At 44.5% G+C, this 18,960-nt stretch overlaps 1 protein-coding gene across 6 annotated transcripts in view; it reads left to right on the top strand.

Annotated features, from left to right (window-relative positions):
* Positions 1-7,488: 7,488 nt before the first annotated feature.
* Positions 7,489-18,960, top strand: part of Kat6b (lysine acetyltransferase 6B) — a 180,959-nt gene continuing 169,487 nt past the window's right edge. For 4 of the 6 annotated variants that reach the window (XM_051174768.1, XM_051174767.1, XM_051174766.1 and 1 more), the window contains exon 1: positions 7,801-7,938. The gene's annotated coding sequence lies outside the window, so the exon portion shown is untranslated. Of the gene's footprint in view, positions 7,625-7,800; positions 7,939-8,664; positions 9,052-18,960 lie in introns of those variants that run through there. The other 2 variants (XM_051174765.1, XM_051174764.1) reach the window with 2 other exon arrangements.

Genomic DNA, 18,960 nt, shown 5'->3' with positions numbered 1-18,960 from the left:
CTCCGAAGGCAGAGGCAGGAAGATTTCTATGAATTTGAGGTCAGCCTTGTATATAGAGGAAGATCCAGGACAGCCAGGGCTACATAGAGAAACCCTGTTTTAAAAACAAAACAAAAATAATAACAATAATCTAGGACTGGAGAGATGGAGTAGTGGTTAAGAGCATTCGCTGCTTTTGCAGAGGACCTGGGGTTGGTCCTTGGCCCCTGTATGTAATTCCAGGGAAGTCAGTGCCCTCTTTTGTCTGGCCTCTGCAGTTACCAGGCATGAATTCAGTACAATGCACAAATTTAGACAAAACATTCATGCATATAAAATAAAAATAAATCTTTAAAAAACAAAACAACCAACTTTCATTTTCTGCGAGGCAGTTAAGTCTTATGTGGACAACAACATACCCTCAGTAGTACAGTTCCCACCATATGGTAGATGTATAAGTATTTGCTAAATAAATGAATACATTTAATCAAGAAAGTACTTTAAACTGGGGTTGGCAGCTCATGCTTGTAATCCCCAAATTGGGGGTTATACTTTGCTATAATCGCCATAGCATAAGGCAAGAAGAGTGCCTTGTGTTGGAGGCCAGACTAGGCTACAGTGTAAGCACCAATCTAAAAAGCAAAAACCAAAAATAATTCAATTTTACAAGTTCTTTACATGTAAAATTTAGTAAACATACCAATATTCTGTTGTTTACACACTTTTGGGTTTTTGATTTAGAGGCCAGTTTTCTCAGACACTTTGCATGTATACTGATCATTCTATATCTGAAAGTATCCCATTTTCTCAACAGAATTGCTGACATGGGCTCTAAGTTTTCCTTCCCAGCCACACAATACCCATGCAACCAAACAAGCATCATTCAAATCAGCAAGTTCAGCACTGAACTTCATATTGGAAGCTCACCTTTCAAGTTCATCCCAAGGAAGGCCAATAGAATGAGATTGTTGAGCCATGCTGCTAACTTGACAACTCTTTTGATATAGAAACAGACTACTTGTAGGAAGACATACTTTAGCTTCATATAACAAGCTCAGATAAGGAATTTTACAGGGATGGAGATATAGCTCAGCTGATAAGAGTGTTCACCTGTCTTGCATAAGGTCCCAGTTTCAATCTCCAATACCACACCAAAAAAAAAACAAATAAACAAACAAAAAACAAACCCAAAAAACAAAACAAAACAAAAAATTTCTTCAGAATTCACCTAGATTGTCCTTGAACTGTCATTAGTTTTGCCTGATATAATTTCAGCCTTGTAAGAGTTGGAATTATTTAAGTGAACCACCACAACCAGCCAGCTTGATTTGTAAAATGAAAACCTGTTATCTGATTATCCAAAAGCTATCCTTTAAATAACTATTAGACAGCAAACCTTATTAACTTGACAATTTCCCATACCACATTTTTATGTAAGTATTCATTTAATATATGAATGCTTGATGAATGTATTTTCTTTTTTATTTTTCCAGACAGGGTTTCTCTGTGTAGCTTTGTAGACCAGGCTAGCCTCTAACTCACATAGATCTGCCTATCTCTGCCTCCAGAGTGCTAGGATTAAAGGCATGCACCACCACTGCCCAGCTAATGAATGTACCAGCTAATGAATGTATTTTCTAACTACTGTAAAAGTAATACTTCTAAAACTATTATTTCTTTTTCTTTTTCTTTTTTCTTTTTTTGGTTTTTGGTTTTTCGAGACAGGGTTTCTCTGTGGCTTTAGAGCCTATCCTGAAACTAGCTCTGTAGACGGGGCTGGACTCCGAACTCACAGAAATCTGCCTGCCTCTGCCTCTCCAGTGCTGGGATTAAAGGTGTGCACCACCAATGCCTGGTTTAAAACTAGTTTTTCTAAGTTGTCTTTATTAGTCATTGTTTTTGTTTGACTGTTTTTGTTTTTGTTTTTCAAGACAGGGTTTCTCAATGTAGCCCTGGCTGTCAAGGGGTAAAAAATAAAAATGTTTTATTTGTGTGTGTAAGGATGTATATGTGCATGCAGGTACCCACAGAGGCAAACTTACATTGATTGTCCTGCCTCTGCCTCCCAGGTATTGATATTACAGGTGTATGCCTTGCATATATTACTAGAACATAACCATTGGTCACCTGCTAACAAGTAAGGTGTTTAAAAACTTTGACTAGCAGGGCAGAGGTAGTGCACACCTTTAATCCCAGTCCTTGGGGAGGCAGAGGTAGACAGATCTCTAAATTTGAGGCCAGCCTGGTCTACAGAGTGAGTTCTAGGACAGCATCCTGGATTCAATCCTGGATAGTGCAGCATCATTAAAAAACAAACAAACAAAACCAAGCAGGGGATAATGACACAAGCCTTGAATCCCAGCAATTAGGAGGCAGAGGCAGGTAGATCTCTGAGTTCAAACCAAGCCTGAGCTATATAGAAAGATCCTCTCTCAAATATACAAAATTTAAAGCCAGCAAGTATCAATTTGTTCACAATCTGTTTGAGTTTTGCTAGCATACAATATCCAAATATGAACCTGTTCTGATATATAAGTCTTTGCAGGATAGGTCATGAATCCAAGGCCAACCTGAGGTATATAGTTCGATACTTTCAAACAGATACAACATTTGGAAGGCTACAAATCACTAAAATCAGTGCCTTGGTAGATGTCTTTGGTAATGACTTTTCTAGAGCTGGAAATCGGGATACTTTTATGATAGTTAAAGGCTTTCTCGCCTTTGATTCTTAATGAAAACAAAAGTATCCCTGACAATTGTTGTCTTTAACCCTTAGTCAGTTCCAGTCTTTCAGCACCCTCCTCCCCTCAGAATCTCACTAGATGCAGAGACAGCTTCCTTGTTTTCAGAGTCAGTATTTTCCAACCTGACTATACAGGGTAGTTTGAAGAGATGCTGATGGGGGACTTGGGGCTTAGTTTGGTAGAGTATTTGCCTAGCAAGTCTGAAACCCTGTGTTCATTCCCCCAGCACCAAGTAAATGTGGCCTGCAAGCTCAGCCCTCAGGAAGGAGGCTCAGAAGGTAGACTGAATGCAGCAAGTTTGAGCCCAGTCTGGGTTATATATATGTACGTCATGTACATCACATAAACACAGGTACCCACAGAGGCCAGAAGAAAGAACTGGGTTCTTTGGAATTGGAGTTCAAGGTGGTTATGCCTGATGCCAGGACGCCTGACTTGGATGCTAGGAACTGAACTTGGGTTTTTGGCAAGAACAACAACTTCTAACTGCTGAGTCACTTTCCAGCTCCCTTCACACACACACACACACACACACACACACACACACACACACACACACACAAACACCTCAGTCTTCCTGCCAGTGGTGGTGCACACCTTTAATCCTAGCGCTTGGGAGGCAGAGGCAAGAGGCTGTCAGACCAGCCTGGTCTACAGAGCTAGTTCCAGGACAGCCAAGGTCACACAGAGCAACTGTCCCCAAAAACCAAAGCATAAAACAAACAAAAATTGATAACTGACCCTACCCTCAGGTATTCTAATTTAACTCGCCTCAGGTGAGACCTAGGGCAAAGGTTGGGTCTAACACTCCTCAGAGGAATCCCACATGTTTCTGGTGCTTCAGGACAACTATAGGGTGGGGTAGGTATGCACATGGGCAGGCTGCTGGGCCCTACAGTAGAAAGATGAAAACCGGTGCCTCCAGAATTGGTTGGGTAAGTGCTTTTATTTATTTGGTCAGTCAGTCAACAAACACTAACCTAATACAGACCAGGGTTAGGCCAGGAAATCTTGAAGAGGAAGCAGCAGCTCAGCCTAGATGTGGAAGAGACCTTCAAGGTCTCCCTCAGATAAAGTAGGGAGTGAGAGAAGTGCACAGAGAACAACAGGGCTGATCATGAGTCAGGACTGTTGGGTAAAGTCCTCCTTTGTCTCATTGTCAGGCTTTGGTCTCAGACTTGATCCAGAATGCATTTAAAAGATATGTAAGCCTTTTTTTTTTTTTTTTTTTTTTTTTTTTGTAAGGCATGGTAGGCAAGCTTATGACACTAGAACCTAGAGGCTGAGTCAGGAAATGTCATTCGGATTGGAGGTCAGCTGGAAAAGCAGTGAGTTCTAGGCTAGTTTGTCTCAAGAAAACTAAAACTAACCAACAATCAACCAAAGAGCAAGAAGGCACATGAGGTGTGGGAGGATATCATTTGAAGTAATTTGGGCTGTTCCTTTACAGAGCTTGAGTTTACCAAATAATTTAATGATTGACTCATCTTTAATAAATAGTTTAATGATTGACTGATGGCCTCCTCTGCCTGTGACCACTCAAATCAGACATTGTAACCCTGTGGGCACCCATTTCCAATTAATCTTGGGAGAGGATTCCATTTGGCAGATGGAAGGGTGGTGGTATAAGCTAATGCTTCTTAAGGGCCTAACTGAAGGAAGGTACATAAAATTCATCATGGGCTGGGCCTTGACAAGTAAATTCAGGGTTTCTACCTGTTGCTTCCTCACCCAGTTTCCTCCACATCAGGGTGACTGTATGTGGTACTTCTTATCTAGCTGTTTGACTTGTCTCAGAGCAAGTAAACAAGTCCCAAAGATAAAAAAAACTTTATGGTTCTCTCAGGCTCCTTCCCTACCTACTCTGCACTTTTTTGTTAATGCTCAAGGACACATGGGTCACACCATGAACTCATCCTGGTCCTAATTCTGACTAAGACATTCATGGAATTATTTCTGTTGAGGGGGAAAAAAATCAGCCTAAGTTCTCAAAGATTGAGAATGTCAAGACAAGTCTTGAGTTAACTATAGATTTGGGAGCCCATTCCAGAGCCTGGGTCTGGGAAGCATCCCAGATCATTCTGATTCCAGTGAGCTGAACTGTCCATAGTTTTCTACAGTAAATACAATACTGTCAGAGGTTAGCTGTTTTAGGGTTGTACGGGACAGGTGAGATAAGAGCCTTGGTTCATAATCTTGCAGCCCAGTGTTTTGCAGAATTTGTACTATGTTTGTTTTTCAATTCTAGCTGTTCCTAAGTTAACTTCTTAATTGAGCTATTTCACTCAGCAGAAACTTGAGATACCATAGATAAGAACAAGGTTTAAGAGTAAGCATTAAGTATCTCTGGCTGTGTCTGTTATTCTCAGTCTCACTTATCTGAAGAGGCAGATTTATGAAAGGACAAGTAACCCTCCAGGGGAGTATCAGCGGGAAAGCTGAGCTGTATTCCCTTCCCTTGCCACACCCATTGGAGAATTTTGTTATAACAGAAATGAAAATATATGTATGTTTTCTAAGTTCGCTTGCTCCTGGCACTACAGCAGCACAAATCTAGGCAAACATCCATCAACCTATTATTCACCCTGTCTCTCCTGCTCTTGGAGTGGCTGAGGCTTGAACCCAGAGCTTTAAGCAAGTTCTCTACTGATGAGAGCCCCAGCCCATTTCTTTCTTTTTAGACAAGGTTTCTCTATGTAGCTGTTCTGGAACTTGCTCTGTAGACCAGGCTGTCCTCTAACTCACAGAGATCTGCCTGCTGCCTGCCTCTGCCTCCTCCAGCCCCTCCCCCCTTTTCTTTAAATAGCTTGTTTGCTGTGATGCTCTGGAAATCTTTATGCACAGTGAGCCCAAGGCCCTGGGGTTCCATCCCCATCACTGTTAATAACCTGAGCCTGAAGGCTTCTCAAATGTAAATTTTTACTGGTTTTAGTTGCATCTTTTAACATATTTGGATTGAGTACAGAGATCTGGAGTTTTAAACCTTGTTTTTTAAGTCATGGCTTATTTTATTGCTTCAGATAAAATACAGTCTGAGGGTTGGGCTGGTGGTTCACTATCTGTAATTCTATTACTTGGGAGAACTGCTGTGAGCTTGAGGCCAACCATCTACAGAGCAAGACCTTGCCCTGTCTCAAAAAGTAAATAAATGTCATCCCAAGGGACCAAGATGTAACTTAAAAAATAAAGTGATTCTGGGCAGACTATTAGAAAAACAACAAAGCAAAATAGAAAGGCTAAAGACTACCAGCATCCTTAAATTTACGTTGTAACTTCTTAGAAAATAAAATTCTCAGCCGTTCACTAAAAAATGCACACCTTATAAATGCCCTCTTGGAAATACTGAGTTATGAACTAATGGCTTGTAAAACTTCTCCTTGAGCAAATTATTGAAGATCCTCAAAGAAACAGACAGGGAGTGATTTACTAAACCCAATCAGGGTTTGATTTATCAATAACTCAAAACAACCAAGCCAATCAGTGGCTGAGCTTACCTTGTATGCTGTTTCCCTGGGCTAAGCCTGAGAGTGCCCAGATTTAATCTAAAGAGGTTTGTGTTTTAAAAACTAACAACCAAGTAATAAAACACCTATAAAAGAGGTTTATAATGGGACTGGTGACAGTTCTGAGTGTAGTGTTACAACTCTTCTGCACCCCCCTCCCTTTAAAAAAAAATCTTTTATTCACCTCTGTGCCCTCTGTCTTGGCTTCTTCCTCCCCTTGCTGGCAAGCAGCACAGAAGCTCACTTACCAGTAGCCTTTGTGTATTAAGGCCTGCATGTGATGGGGCTGTTGCTGCCTGCTGCTGAGATAAGAATCCAGATACGTTGTTCTAACAAAGTACCTACACAGTTGTTCAGTAGTTTCTAATATAGACTTGAAGACACTGCTGCTGTAGTTGTCAATGGCATAAGGATGTGAGTTAGGGCAGAGAAACTACAATTCCTATTCCTTGACACCCACATCTCACCAGGCCCCCAAGAACATCCCGATTCAAGGACAGAACTTCAGGCAACAGGTGGTTTTTCCACCCAGGCCACCATTCGGGAAACTTGGCTTTCTCAGGGCCATAGGGTTTCTCTTCTCCCTAGCTGCCTGGGAAGGGGAAGTGTTCAAACTCTGTAGAATCCTTTTCTCAAGCCTACCACCTTTTAATACTCTCAAGTATCCCTTGCCAATATCCCACCCAACTCTGGGAAGAGCCAGTTTTCCTCAGAGTCCGGAGGGCGCTGAAAGGCATGTGGGCAGTTTCAGAGTAGCTTTGCCAGGTCGGCCAGAGGATCCCCCAGCCTCCCTCGTATGGGCCTCAGGAACTCCGGGGGCCCAGGGGAAGCTTGGAAAACCGAACTTCTCCATCAGCCTTCCTTGAAGCGCAGGGTACAGACGGGAGGTGGGGTGGGATGGGAAGCCCCCCCCCCCAGCGATCTTCCCCCGTCCAACCCCCTGTCCCTCTGCCAACCAGCTGCACAGTCCAGGAAGCACCCAGAAAGCAGCTCCGAGCTCGCCAGCCCCTCGCAGGCCGGGAGAGGGCATCCTGAGGGGCAGCTTCCCTCTCCAGCCGGAGTCTGACATCCCCACTCCCACCCGAGGATGCCTGTCCGCAGTCGCTGAATGTCACTGCTCCCTCTTCCTCCCTATCAGGGTAGACACAGCTACTGAGGCATCCCCCCCACCCCAAAACTGCCGCGGTCGCCCGAGGGTACGAAGCTCGGGAGAAAGACTAAGTTTGGGGCCCACGGCGGCGGGAAGGGGGAGCGTTTGAGAAGACCGCACCTCAGTCCCAGACCTGGCGGACACACTCCCCGCCCCAAAACGGTCCAGGCGTCCCCATCCTCTCGAGGACCCCGGCATCCCCGCCCTCTCCCGAGGGCGGTGAGCGGAGCCCCCCGGGGCGGAGGCAGGTACCCCCGGGGCGGAGACTGTGGCGGGCGGGGTCCGGGCTGCGCCCCCGGCCGGGCCAGGCGGGCTAGCGGGCGGCGCGGGGGGAGCGGGGCTGGGCGGCGCTGCCTCGGGCTCTGTGCGCTGCAGCCCGGAGCCGAGGAGGAGGAGGCGGAGGAGGAGAAGGAGGCGGCGGCGGTGGGTCCCGGGCGGGGGGAGCGCGGCGCTGCGGACCCGGGCGACTGGCAAAGGACGAGGCGGAGGCTGAGGAAGGCAGCGGGGAGACCCAGGCTGCAGCAACAAAGGGCAGCAAGCGATTGGCCGGGCTGCGGGCGAGGTTAGCCGGGGACCGGGGTGGCCGGAGGCAGCGGCGAATGGTGCACGTGCTTGCAGACACGGGCGAGTGCAGAGTCGGGGGTGCACGCCCGGCGGGTAGGGGGCTTGCACCCCCTCCTCATGGGGTGGCAAAGAGGCTGCAGCGAGATCGTTCCGCCTGCACCCGGCCTGGGACTAGTAGGGTAGGGGGGGGATTTAGGGGGGTAGAATGCGAGCCAGGGGGCGGGCGAGTAGTCGCCCGGGACGGGACAGGAGAGAGGGTGGAGGAGGGGGCGGGATGGAACGCTCCGGGCGGCGCGCCCGTCCGCGCGTCCCTCGGCGGGAGCTAGAGACTGAGAACCTCGAATTTTAACTTCGCGTGCCCGCCCGCGCGCGCCCGCCTGCGCCCACCCCTAAATCCTGCGGCCGCCGCCAGCGATCAGCTCTCACACAAACTTTAGCTGCGGGCTAGGGGCTTTGGGGTTGAGTGGGGGAGGGGAGAGGAAAAAAGGTTCCTGATTGGCGTTGTGTACAGCCAATGAGGCCAAGCCCCTCTGCTGCGCTCGATCCAATCCATTTCTAGAGGGTAGAGGGGGCGGGTAGGTGGAAGTAGAGGTGGCGCGGTGTCTGAGAGAGAAAAAGGGCTGGACCAATAGGTGCCCGGAAGAGGCGGGCCCCGCGGTGTGTTGATTGGTACTGGCAGTCGGCCCTCCCTCGGGGTGGTGCCGGAGGGGGGGGGGGATGATGGGTCGAGAGGTGTGTCTATGTGGAGGCGAGATGACCGGCAGGAACTTGCCCCAATGGGGGACAGAGTGTTTGGTGAGCAGGTGAATGACAGACCTGTAGGCCAACGGTTGGCCTTAAGTGTTCGTGGTCTCGTCCAATGGAACGGCGCGGGGGCGGGGCCGCGGCTCGGGTTTAATGAGACTCCATTGGGCTGTAATCAGTGTCATGTCGGATTCATGTCAACGACAACAACAGGGGGACACAAAATGGCGGCGGCTTAGCTCCTACCCCTGGCGGCGGCGGCAGCGGTGGCGGGGGCGACGGCACGTCCTCCAGGCGTCAGCTGCGGTTTCTTCCTCAGGCAGTGGCAGCGCCCCCGGCAGGCGCGGTGGTGGTGGCGCGCGGCCAGGTCTGTCACCCACCCGCGCGTTCCCAGGGGGAGGAGACTGGGCGGGCGGGGGACTGACGGGGGGTTGCCGGGGACTCGTGACGCCCCTCCCACAGGTCTCTGCGCGGGGGTCACCGCGGGGCCGCCCGGGGTCAGGCTGCCCCTGAGCGTGACTGTAGGGGGCGGGGGAGAGAGGGGAGGAGCACAGGCTCCGCCCCTGGCCGAGCCTCCGGGGCAAGGGGCGGGACTCTCGAGTGGGAAGGCGGGGCAAAGCCCTGGAGGGCGGGGCCGAGGAATCGGAAGGAGGGGGCCGGGAGGGGATTTCTGTGCGTGAGTGAACTGGTAGGATGGGTGGAAGGGTCGAACGAGGGTGTAGACAAGGATTGGAGAGTGGAAGATGGGATGGGAAACTGGAGGTGTAGAAGCAGGTGTAGAAAGGGGGGTAGGTAGGGACGAGATTTTGGTGTGGGAAAGGGACCCAGAGTTGTGTGAGGGCTGGTAAAGAGCTGCAGACCGGCGGGATTGTAGTTAATTGTGAACGCACTGAGGATGAGTTTGGGTGTGGTGGATGTGGAGTCGGAGAGCATTGCTGAGGGGTGTTCGACTGGGGGGGGGCGGGTCTTGGCTCATGAGGCAGGTACAGAAAACGGAAGGATGGGATAGTTAAGTTTGGAGACTTTCTAAACTTTAATGGGGAGTATATGGGAGAGAGACTGCTTTTAATTTGTAAAAATATATTAGCAGTAGATCATCTATCTTATCAGTCTGGTGATTCAGAGGATTAGGGGAAGTCTGCTGCTGTGAAGAAAGTGGGCAGGACTGGGCATGAGGTCAGGGTGGGTATAATTTGATGGACTGTGCACTCCGTCTTCCTTGAGCCAAGAAGGTGTTTTGGAAACTCTCATTTGATAGGCTGGGGGTTGCCTCGAGTAAACTTGAGCCAAGTCTTGAAGGTGTTGCAGGAACAGGGAGAACACACAGTATCCTAGGAAGAGACCTGGAGGCTTGCTGCCTTGGGCGAGGACATTTGGTAGTTTTGAATTTGGTAGCACTTTGATTTGAGCAGGGGGTTAGGGTTAGGGAGAGATGATAAATGAGAGTAGTAGAAGTTATGAAGAATTACAAATGTCAGAAATAGGAAAAGGTTAGTAAACCACGAACACTTGGGATGGAGGTACCAGGAATTCAAGGTAAAGAGAGTTAACATGAACTGTATGGCGGAGAGGTAGAAGTAGTGAATGAAACTTAGTTGTTCTGGCATAATGTTAGTTCTTTGTATTCTAGTCCTGTACACACACACACACACACACACACACACACACACACACACAGAGTTTCTGCATGTGGTGTATACAGATGTGCACACATTCAGAGGACAGTGTGGGGTCTTCCACTATCACTCATTATCCCTTCCTCCAGCCCTTGCCTTGATAGGATCTCTTGCTGAACTGGAAGCTGGCCACTTTTGCTAGGCTGGGTGATCTGCCAATGTGTCTGGAGGCTGCTGGTCTCCACCCTCCATTGCAGGGATTACAGGAAATCTAAACCATGCTCAATTTTTTAAACGGGTGCTGGGGATTCGAATTCTGGTCGTCGTGGTTTCAGAGCTATGCATTCTGAGCTATCTCCTCTGCCCCCCAAAATTGTATTTTTAGGAAGTACATATTTCCTCTCATACTAGTTTACCCTAAATTTTCTGATGTAATTCTGAAATAAAACATTTGGTTGCTTCCTTATTATAAATAATTACATAGGTATCAAAATGAATTTGAGTTGTTTTGTTTTTAAGAAAGAATGGGTAATGAACCTATAATCTCAAGGTCAACTTTGAAGCTTTGGAGGTGGTAAGCCTGGGTAGGTAAGCAAATCAATAAATAAGGAAGGAAAGTTTTAACTTAAAGGAATTTAGATAACATGGTTATCTGCACTTTTGGCTGCATCTGGGCCTCTGGGTAGATGTTTGATGATTATATTTTGTCTGATGGGCTAATGGACTACTTGTGAATACAGGTGGGAGCTGTCAGAGGTAAGACATGTGAATGAAAAGTAAATACGATGGGTGGAGGAAGCTTGACAAGTTACTATTATTTGTTTTTTTTTTTTTTTTGGAGACAGGGTTTCTCTCTGTAACAGCTCTGGCTGTCCTGGAACTGGCTCTGTAGACCAGGCTGACCTCAAATTTACAGAGATCCTCCTGCCTCTGCCTCCCAAGTGCCGGCATTAAAGGCATGTACTACCATTGCCTGGCTTCATAAGTTATTTTAATGTGCTTCAGAAACTTTATTTTTTTTTAAAGATTTATTTATTTACTATGTATGCAGTGTTCTGTCTGCATGTCTGCCTGCAAGCCAGAAGAGAACATCAGATCTCATTACAGATGGTTGTGAGCCACCATGTGGTTGCTGGGAATTGAACTCAGGACCTCTGGAAGAGCAGCCAGTGCTCTTAACCTCTGAGCCATCTCTCCAGTCTGAAACTTTATTTATTTTTTTTGAATGTTTATTTTGTGTGTCTGTGAGTATGTCTAGAAGTGTATGTGTATATGTGGATGTGTGTGTGCTCACACACTCCTGTACTGCTGCAACTTTTGGGGAGGTTGCTTTTCTTCACCACCTGAGTACCAGGACATTCAAACTCAGGTCATCAGATATGCAAACAAGTACCTTTGCCTGCCGAGCCTTTTCACCACCCTTTCCTTGGACATTTCATTTTCCTGTTAGAAAAGATTTCACTGAGAGTTTGACTTGTAGTTTTAAAGCTAGTTCTGTGAGTAATCACGTCTTTTATTTCCACGTGCACAGGCACAGCTGTTATATGTATCTGGAGAAGGCAATTAGTTAGGGAGAGTAGGAACGCTTGGGTCATAGTGATTTGGCTTGTAGAATAGTAAGAGCATGGTTAGAAGTAGGGTAGAGGGGATATAATTTTCATATGCTTTGTTCCATTGTTGATGTATATTGTAGTTGTTTCTGGCTTGGGGAATAGCGAACAGAGTTGCTTGGTGCACATGTGTATAAGTTTAAGTTTACTCCCAAGAGGGGAATTGTGCTTTATAGACAAGGCAATATATATGAACATTCCGTTGCTTCTCTTGTCCTTTCTGATTGACAGTCTTGTTAGCTTTTATTTTATTTTGGTTTTTGAGACAGGGTTTCTCTATGTTACAGCTCTACAGCTGTCCTGGAACTCTATTTGTAGATCAGGCTGGCCTTGAACTCACAGAGATCTGCCTGTCAATGCCTCCGGAGTGCTGGGATCAAAGGTGTGCACCACCACACCTAACTCAAGTTTAGCTTTTTAGAATTTTAACGAGTCTAAATTTTGAGTAGTAAGCAGGTTGAACAGCTTTTCATATATTAGTGTTTGGCTTTCCTCATTTGTAAAGTTCCCATTCCATCCCCTCTTGTACTTTGTAACTAAGGCTTTTATTACTGCTTAGAAGTTTTTTTGGGGGGTTGGGATTGGAGAGATGGTTCAGAGGTTAAGAGCACTGACTGTTCTTCTAGGGGTCTTGAGTTCAATTTCCAGTAACCACATGATGGCTCATGCCTCTGCATGCAGACAGAATACTGTATACACAATAAATGAATACTTTTTTTTTAAAGCTTTTTTTTTTTAATGTTGTTTTTTAACAATTAGGCAAGTACCTTTACTCTTTGCCACCACATTGACCTGAGAGTTCTTTATTTACAAGTCATTTGTCCTGTGTGTTTTCGCAAATACCTTTTCTATTGTATGACTTTACTTTTTCACCTTTATGTTGTATTTTAATGAACTGAAGTTCTTAATTTTAGTGGAGTCAGATTTATTGGTATTTATGGGTAGTGCTTTTTGTATCTTATTTTAAGGACTGTTTCCCGCCCTAAGGTCAAACGTTCTTCTGTGGAGTATTATGTCCTGAAAGCGCTACTGACTCTGTAAGCTGTGTAACTGTGAGTAAAACACTCTTCTTGACCCCAGCCTTGCCACCGCAGATCTTTGCTTGCTTCACATTTTTCTGTCCTTTGTTTTGAATTTTGACTCATGTGCAGCTACAGCAAAGGCCCAGGTGCTGCCTTCTCCAGTCTCTTAGAAATGGTCATGTAGACAGCAGTGCCGCCAGATTAGATTTTACAGGCCTCCAGCTGACTGTATTATCCGTTCCCCTTTTACAAGCTAGCATTTTATTGTGTTCCTGCTATGGGTTTGCCACCGCCTTGCTTCTTTCTTATCTGTTATCTCAGTGGTCTCTCTTAATAGTTCTGTAAAACAGGCTTGTTTTCTTATTTGTACACATGAGAACTGGAGGCATAAATTCATTTACTAACATGCCTACTATCCCACAGTTTCTGTAACTAGCAAAGTAAGTAGAAACTGGATTGGAAACTCTCTAACAGTTCTGTTCTTTTTAAAACTTTCTTTCTTTCTTTGGTTTTTGAGATAGGATTTCTCTGTGTAGTACTGGTTGTTCTGGAACTCACTCTGTAGACCAGGCTGGTCTTGAACTCAGATCCTCCAGCCTATGTTTCCACCTGCCTGTGCTCTGAGTGTTGGTCTAAAGTGTGTGCCACCATGTCCCACTTCTAGTATACTTTTTATTAACTTGAATAAGATTTCTGAAGCCTGTTTTTAAAAACTATAACCAAAGAGAAGTCCTTCTTTTCCTTGTTATGCATTTAATTTGATTTGGGTGTTGGTGAGGTTCTGTCTCAGAGCTTCTTCCATGCCAGGTAAGAATTTTATCACTGAGTTGTACACCCTCAGTCCTGAGTAACTTAGCCTGATTCCCAATTTCCATGCTCTTATTCTAACATCCTAATTAAGATACATAGAGCTATATATATTGTGAACTTGAATAAAATACATCTTTATATATCAGAGTGTACTGTGTTCTGCCTGTGTGTACACCTGCATGCCAGAAGAAGGCACCAGATCTGATTATAGATGGTTGTGAGCCACCATGTGGTTGCTGGGAATTGAATCTGGACCACTGGAAGAGCAGCCAGTGCTCTTAACTCTCAGCCATCTCTCCAGCCCAATTTATATAGTTCTCTTGACATTTGTTTCTTGTTTTATTTAAGTTTTTGGGACATGGTCTTATGGTGTACCCTTTATTGCCTCTGCTGCCTAAGTGCTGGGTCAGAGGGTGTAATGTATTAACATGTCCAGGCATTTATTTGACTTGTAAAAATTTATTTATTTCTGCCAGGCAGTTGTGGCACACACCTTTAATTTCAGCATTTAAGAGGCAGAGGTAGGCAGATCTCAATGAGAGTTCAAGGCCAGCCTGGTCTACAAAGCAAGTCCTAGGACAGCCAGGGCTACACAGAGAAATCCTGTCTTGAAAAAATGAACAAAAAAAAGTGTGTGTGTGTGTGTGTGTGTGTGTGTGTGTGTGTGACAGAGAGAGAGAGAGAGAGAGAGAGAGAATCTATTCTGGACATGCTTGTGGGAATCTGTTCTCTCCTACCATATGGATTCTGGGGATCAAATTTTGGTGACAGGCACCCTTACCTTCTGAGCTGTTTTGTAGAACCAATATTCTTGAGTTTTAAAGGGACTCTTATTTGTTATCTAGTTATGGGGTGTCTGTCCTAAAGGAACTAGCTTAGTGTCCTGGAACTTTTCAGAACAACACTTTTCTTTTATTGTGTGTTTCTATGTGTGTGGGTGCATATGTGTTTATAAATGGGGAGGCCTGGAGTTGACAGTGGATGTGGTGTTCTCCGATATTACTTTCTACCTTATATATTGAGAGCTCACTGATTTGGGTAGTCTTGCCGCCAGCTGGGCCATTGCTTCTGCCTATCTTTTATGTAGATTATGGGGCATGGGACAAGTGCTAGATCTCCTCAGCCTTAATAATCATCTTTAAAATTCAGATTACTTCATTTTTTAGATATTGAATCTTATGTATCGCAGGCTGGGCTTGAACTGATCCTCCTGCCTTCTACCTCCGCAATGCTGGGAATTCAGCCTTGCATAACATCCAGCTAATTATTTCTTAATACTTTGTTCCCTGTTGTTAAAAACTGGATAAATCTGACTTGCAATTAGAAACTTAGGATTGAATAGAAAAATGTAAATGCTAGAAACACTCTAAATGTAGTTGATTATTTTTTAAGTAGGATGCTTCGTTATCATAATTACTAATCAGTGCTGGCTTCAGAGTCCTGCTCAACTTGTGATGACTTTTCATGTTGCCTCCAATCCTCCCTTCTACAAGGGATCAGATTTCCTGTGATGTTCCTAACAGTGTGATAACATTTTAGAGCCTGAAACTATTAAGCACTCAAATGCAGAAATGACTTTGCAAACTTAATTCATGGCTTCAACCTGGAGATTTGGGACCTGTCCCTACTAATTTATGATGATGATGTTGAAACTAATCTTTGCTAGGGATTATAGAAGCCGTAATAGTTTATTGATGGTTCAGTTATTGTTTGTTGAAGCAGATTTACACAATTATAGTTTAATGACATAACAAGGGTATTGTCAACTAGGAGAGCATGATATGAAAACTTAAACTTACAATTCATATAGTATGTATTAGTTGAAATGATAATTTTCATGGTGATTTAGCCTCTTAGAAATCCTTGAAAAACATTATTAGCTTATGAATTAAACTATGTTAATAAGTAGTGGGAAAGAACTTAGTATTCCTCTAAAAAGATTGGGAATTAGAATTCAGTCGGCTAGCGTTCATTGAGTGCCTGCTTTCAGACTTGCTGTTACCTTAGACTCTTAAATTTAATCTAAACTAGATGGATGTTTGGAGGGATGAAACACCACTTGCTTTGGTGTCTTTGTCACCGTTATACTGGCTGAATTTTGCTAAAATGATTCAGGCGTTTAAGATATTTGTGGATGTGTGTTGCTCTTATGTATGTGCACTTTGTTTTTGGTGTCATGTGTTCCTGCCTTCCCTATTTGATAGGTCACATTCAAATGCCACTGCCATATTTAATCACAGCTAACTTCTCTCTCTCTTTCCACCCCACCCCAAGTTTATCTTATTTTTGCTGTGTAGCTCAACTGGACTCAATCTGAGATCCTCTTGACTACCTACATAAGGATCTCGGTTCCTTATGTGTTATGGTAGGTTTTCCTCCTCTGGTCTGGTCCCAACCGCGCCAGCCCCAAATAACACAGAGAGACTCTGTTTTAGATATAATTCTGTTGGTCAATTACTAGTTTCTTATCGGCTAGCACTTATGTGGTTCAGGCTGGCCTTGAACTTGAAATGTTCTTCTTGTCTCAGCCTCAGCCATCACACCATGAATTCAGGGCCAGCCTGGGCTTTATAGTGAAACCCTTGACAGCCTAGGATATAGTATCAGACCCTGTCTCAAAAAAATCCAGCCAAACAAACCTCAAACAGGCATTGCTTTTGATCCAGTTTTAGCTCCAGAAAGTAGAACATGTGAGGATGAATCAAGCATGAGTCCTGGTCCTATGGTAGTTTGAATGAGAATGGATCCCATAGGCTCATGTTTGAATGTATGCCTCCCAGTTGGTGGAACTATTTGGGAAGGATTAGGAGGTGTGGCCTTATTGGAGACAGTTTGTCACTGGGGGCAGGCTTCAAAAGCCCACCTCATGTTAGGTCTCTCTGCCTACCTACGGTTGGCTGATAAGGATGCCAACTTTCACAGACTGCTTCAGGGCCATGCTCTCCACCATGATGGCCATTGACTCTAACCCTCTAGAACTATGAGCCCCAAATTAAATCCTCTCCCTCTTCCTCTCCTCCCCCTCCCTCCCTTCTTTCCTTCCTCACCTTCTCCCTCCCAGTTTTTTTTTTTTTCTTTTTTTTTTTGTGTGTGTGTGTGTGGTGGGGAGGGCAAGATTACATACACTGTGTAGCTCTGGCTGTCCTGGAACTCTATGTAGATCAGGCTGCCTTCAAATTTACAGAGTTTTCTTCTGCCTCCCAAGTGCTGGGATTAAAGACATGTACCACTAAGTCCAGCTTAAATGCTTTCTTATATAAATTGCCTAGGTCATGGAGTTTTAATCATAGCAATTAAAAAGTAACTAAGATGTCTCCTAAGAATTGTATAATTGGTCAGTGTCAAATGAGCATAATGCAAAGTGGACATGAATTTCTAAATGGGTAGAAAGCTGAAAGTATCCAGCCACACAGATGTGTGGGATTTGTTGGGGTGTTGGGTGTTGATTGACTTGGCTGGAGTCTAAGTTCTGTATTGTTTATTTTATACTTACTTAATTAAATTTCCTTTCGAGTCAGCCTTGGAATTTTCAGTTTTTCTGGTTCCCTGGACTCTGGTATTTAGTACAGGCATGCAGTACTGTGTCAGGCTCTCAGCATTGTCTCTCCAGGTTCAACTGCATGGGAGGGTGTTCTATCTTAGGATCCATCTAGCAAGTTGACTTCAAGCTCGTGTAGCTAAGGATGACTTTGAACCTTTGGTTTTCCTGTCTCTGGGTGCTGGGGTTATAGGTTTGTGCTATCAAGGCTGGCTTTATGTAGTGCTGGGAATTGAACCCAGGACTTTGTGCATGGTAGGTATAATGGAGTTACATTTCCTAGTCCCTAATTCTTTTCAGCTTTTTGGGTGTTTTTTTTGTTTGTTTGTTTGTTTTTTTCTTTTGAGACATGGGTCTCATAATTTTCTTGACACTCACAGTGTTGATCGGGCTGGCCTCAAACTCACAGAGATCCTTTTGCTTTTGCTTCCCAAGTGCTGGAATTAAAAGTGCACATCACTATGCCTGCCTTCATTTTAGTTTTTAAAAACATTCTTTAATAATTTATGGTGTTAAAATCCATATGATTCATGTTATTGTCATTTTTGAGGTAGGATCTCTATACCTCTGGCTAGCCTGAAATTCACTGTGTAGCCCAGGCTGGCCTTGAAGTCTTCATGTCAAGTGCTAGAATTACAGATGTGAGCTACCATTCTGGTGATAAACATTTTATTTATTTATTCATTCATTCATTTATTTATTTATTTATTTATTTATTTATTTATTTATTTATTGAAGCAGGATTTCTCTTTGTGTAGCCCTAGCTGTCTTGGAGCTTGCTCTGTGGACCGGGCTGGCCTGGCTACTCTGCCTCATGAGTGCTAAAATTTTTTGAGACAGGGTTTCTCTGTGGCTTTGGAGGCTGTCCTGGAATTAGATCTTATAGACTAGACTGGTCTCAAAACTCACAAAGATTCACCTGCCTCTGCCTCCTGAGTGCTGGAATCAAAGGCGTGCGCCACCACTGCCCAGCCTAATATGAATGTTTTGTAAGAATGTAGTTGTAGGATATCTGATCCTTTGTGTCTAGTTTCTTTTACAGTATAATGTATTTCAATGTTCATCTATATTGTAGTAGTATATATATCAGTCCTTAATCTTTCTTTTTTTGTGGTTCTGCTATAAGTGGATGTTTGAGCTGTTTGTATTTTTGGGCATTGTGAACAGTGCTGTTAAGAACATGTTTTGTTTGAAGCCAGGCATTGGTGGTGTTCTCCTTTAATTCCAGCACTTGGGAGGCAGAGGCAGGTAGATCTCCGAGTTCAAGACCAGCCTGGTCTAGTTCCAGAACAACCTCCAAAGCCACAGAGAAACCCTATCGTAAAAAACAAAACAACAACAACAAAACAAAACATGTTTTGTTTGTATTTGTTGGAGAAGGTCTTCTCAGTTTTTTCAGGGGTCTAGCATGAAGTGGAACTGTACTGTACGATCTTGGTAATTCTATTTAGCTTTTTGAGGATTTCCCAAGCAATACTTTGTAATTTCTTAGTAAACACCTTTGTTGATTTTTGCATGTTCTGTGCTGTCTCTATTTTGCCTTTCCCATGGCACCTGCCATAAGACTGGGGGTAGGGCAGGGATGCAGTGTCACTAGTATTCATTGTTCTTTAACTAGTATCATAACCTCATCTCCCAGTTTACATGTATGGGACTCAAGCAGTTTTTTTCAGGGAAATA

Source organism: Phodopus roborovskii, unplaced genomic scaffold (genome assembly GCF_943737965.1).
Source record: "Phodopus roborovskii unplaced genomic scaffold, PHOROB, whole genome shotgun sequence".
NCBI classification, from domain to species: Eukaryota; Metazoa; Chordata; class Mammalia; order Rodentia; family Cricetidae; genus Phodopus; species Phodopus roborovskii.
Note: the sequence above shows the minus strand (reverse complement) of the source record. Positions and strands in the feature narration are given on the sequence as shown.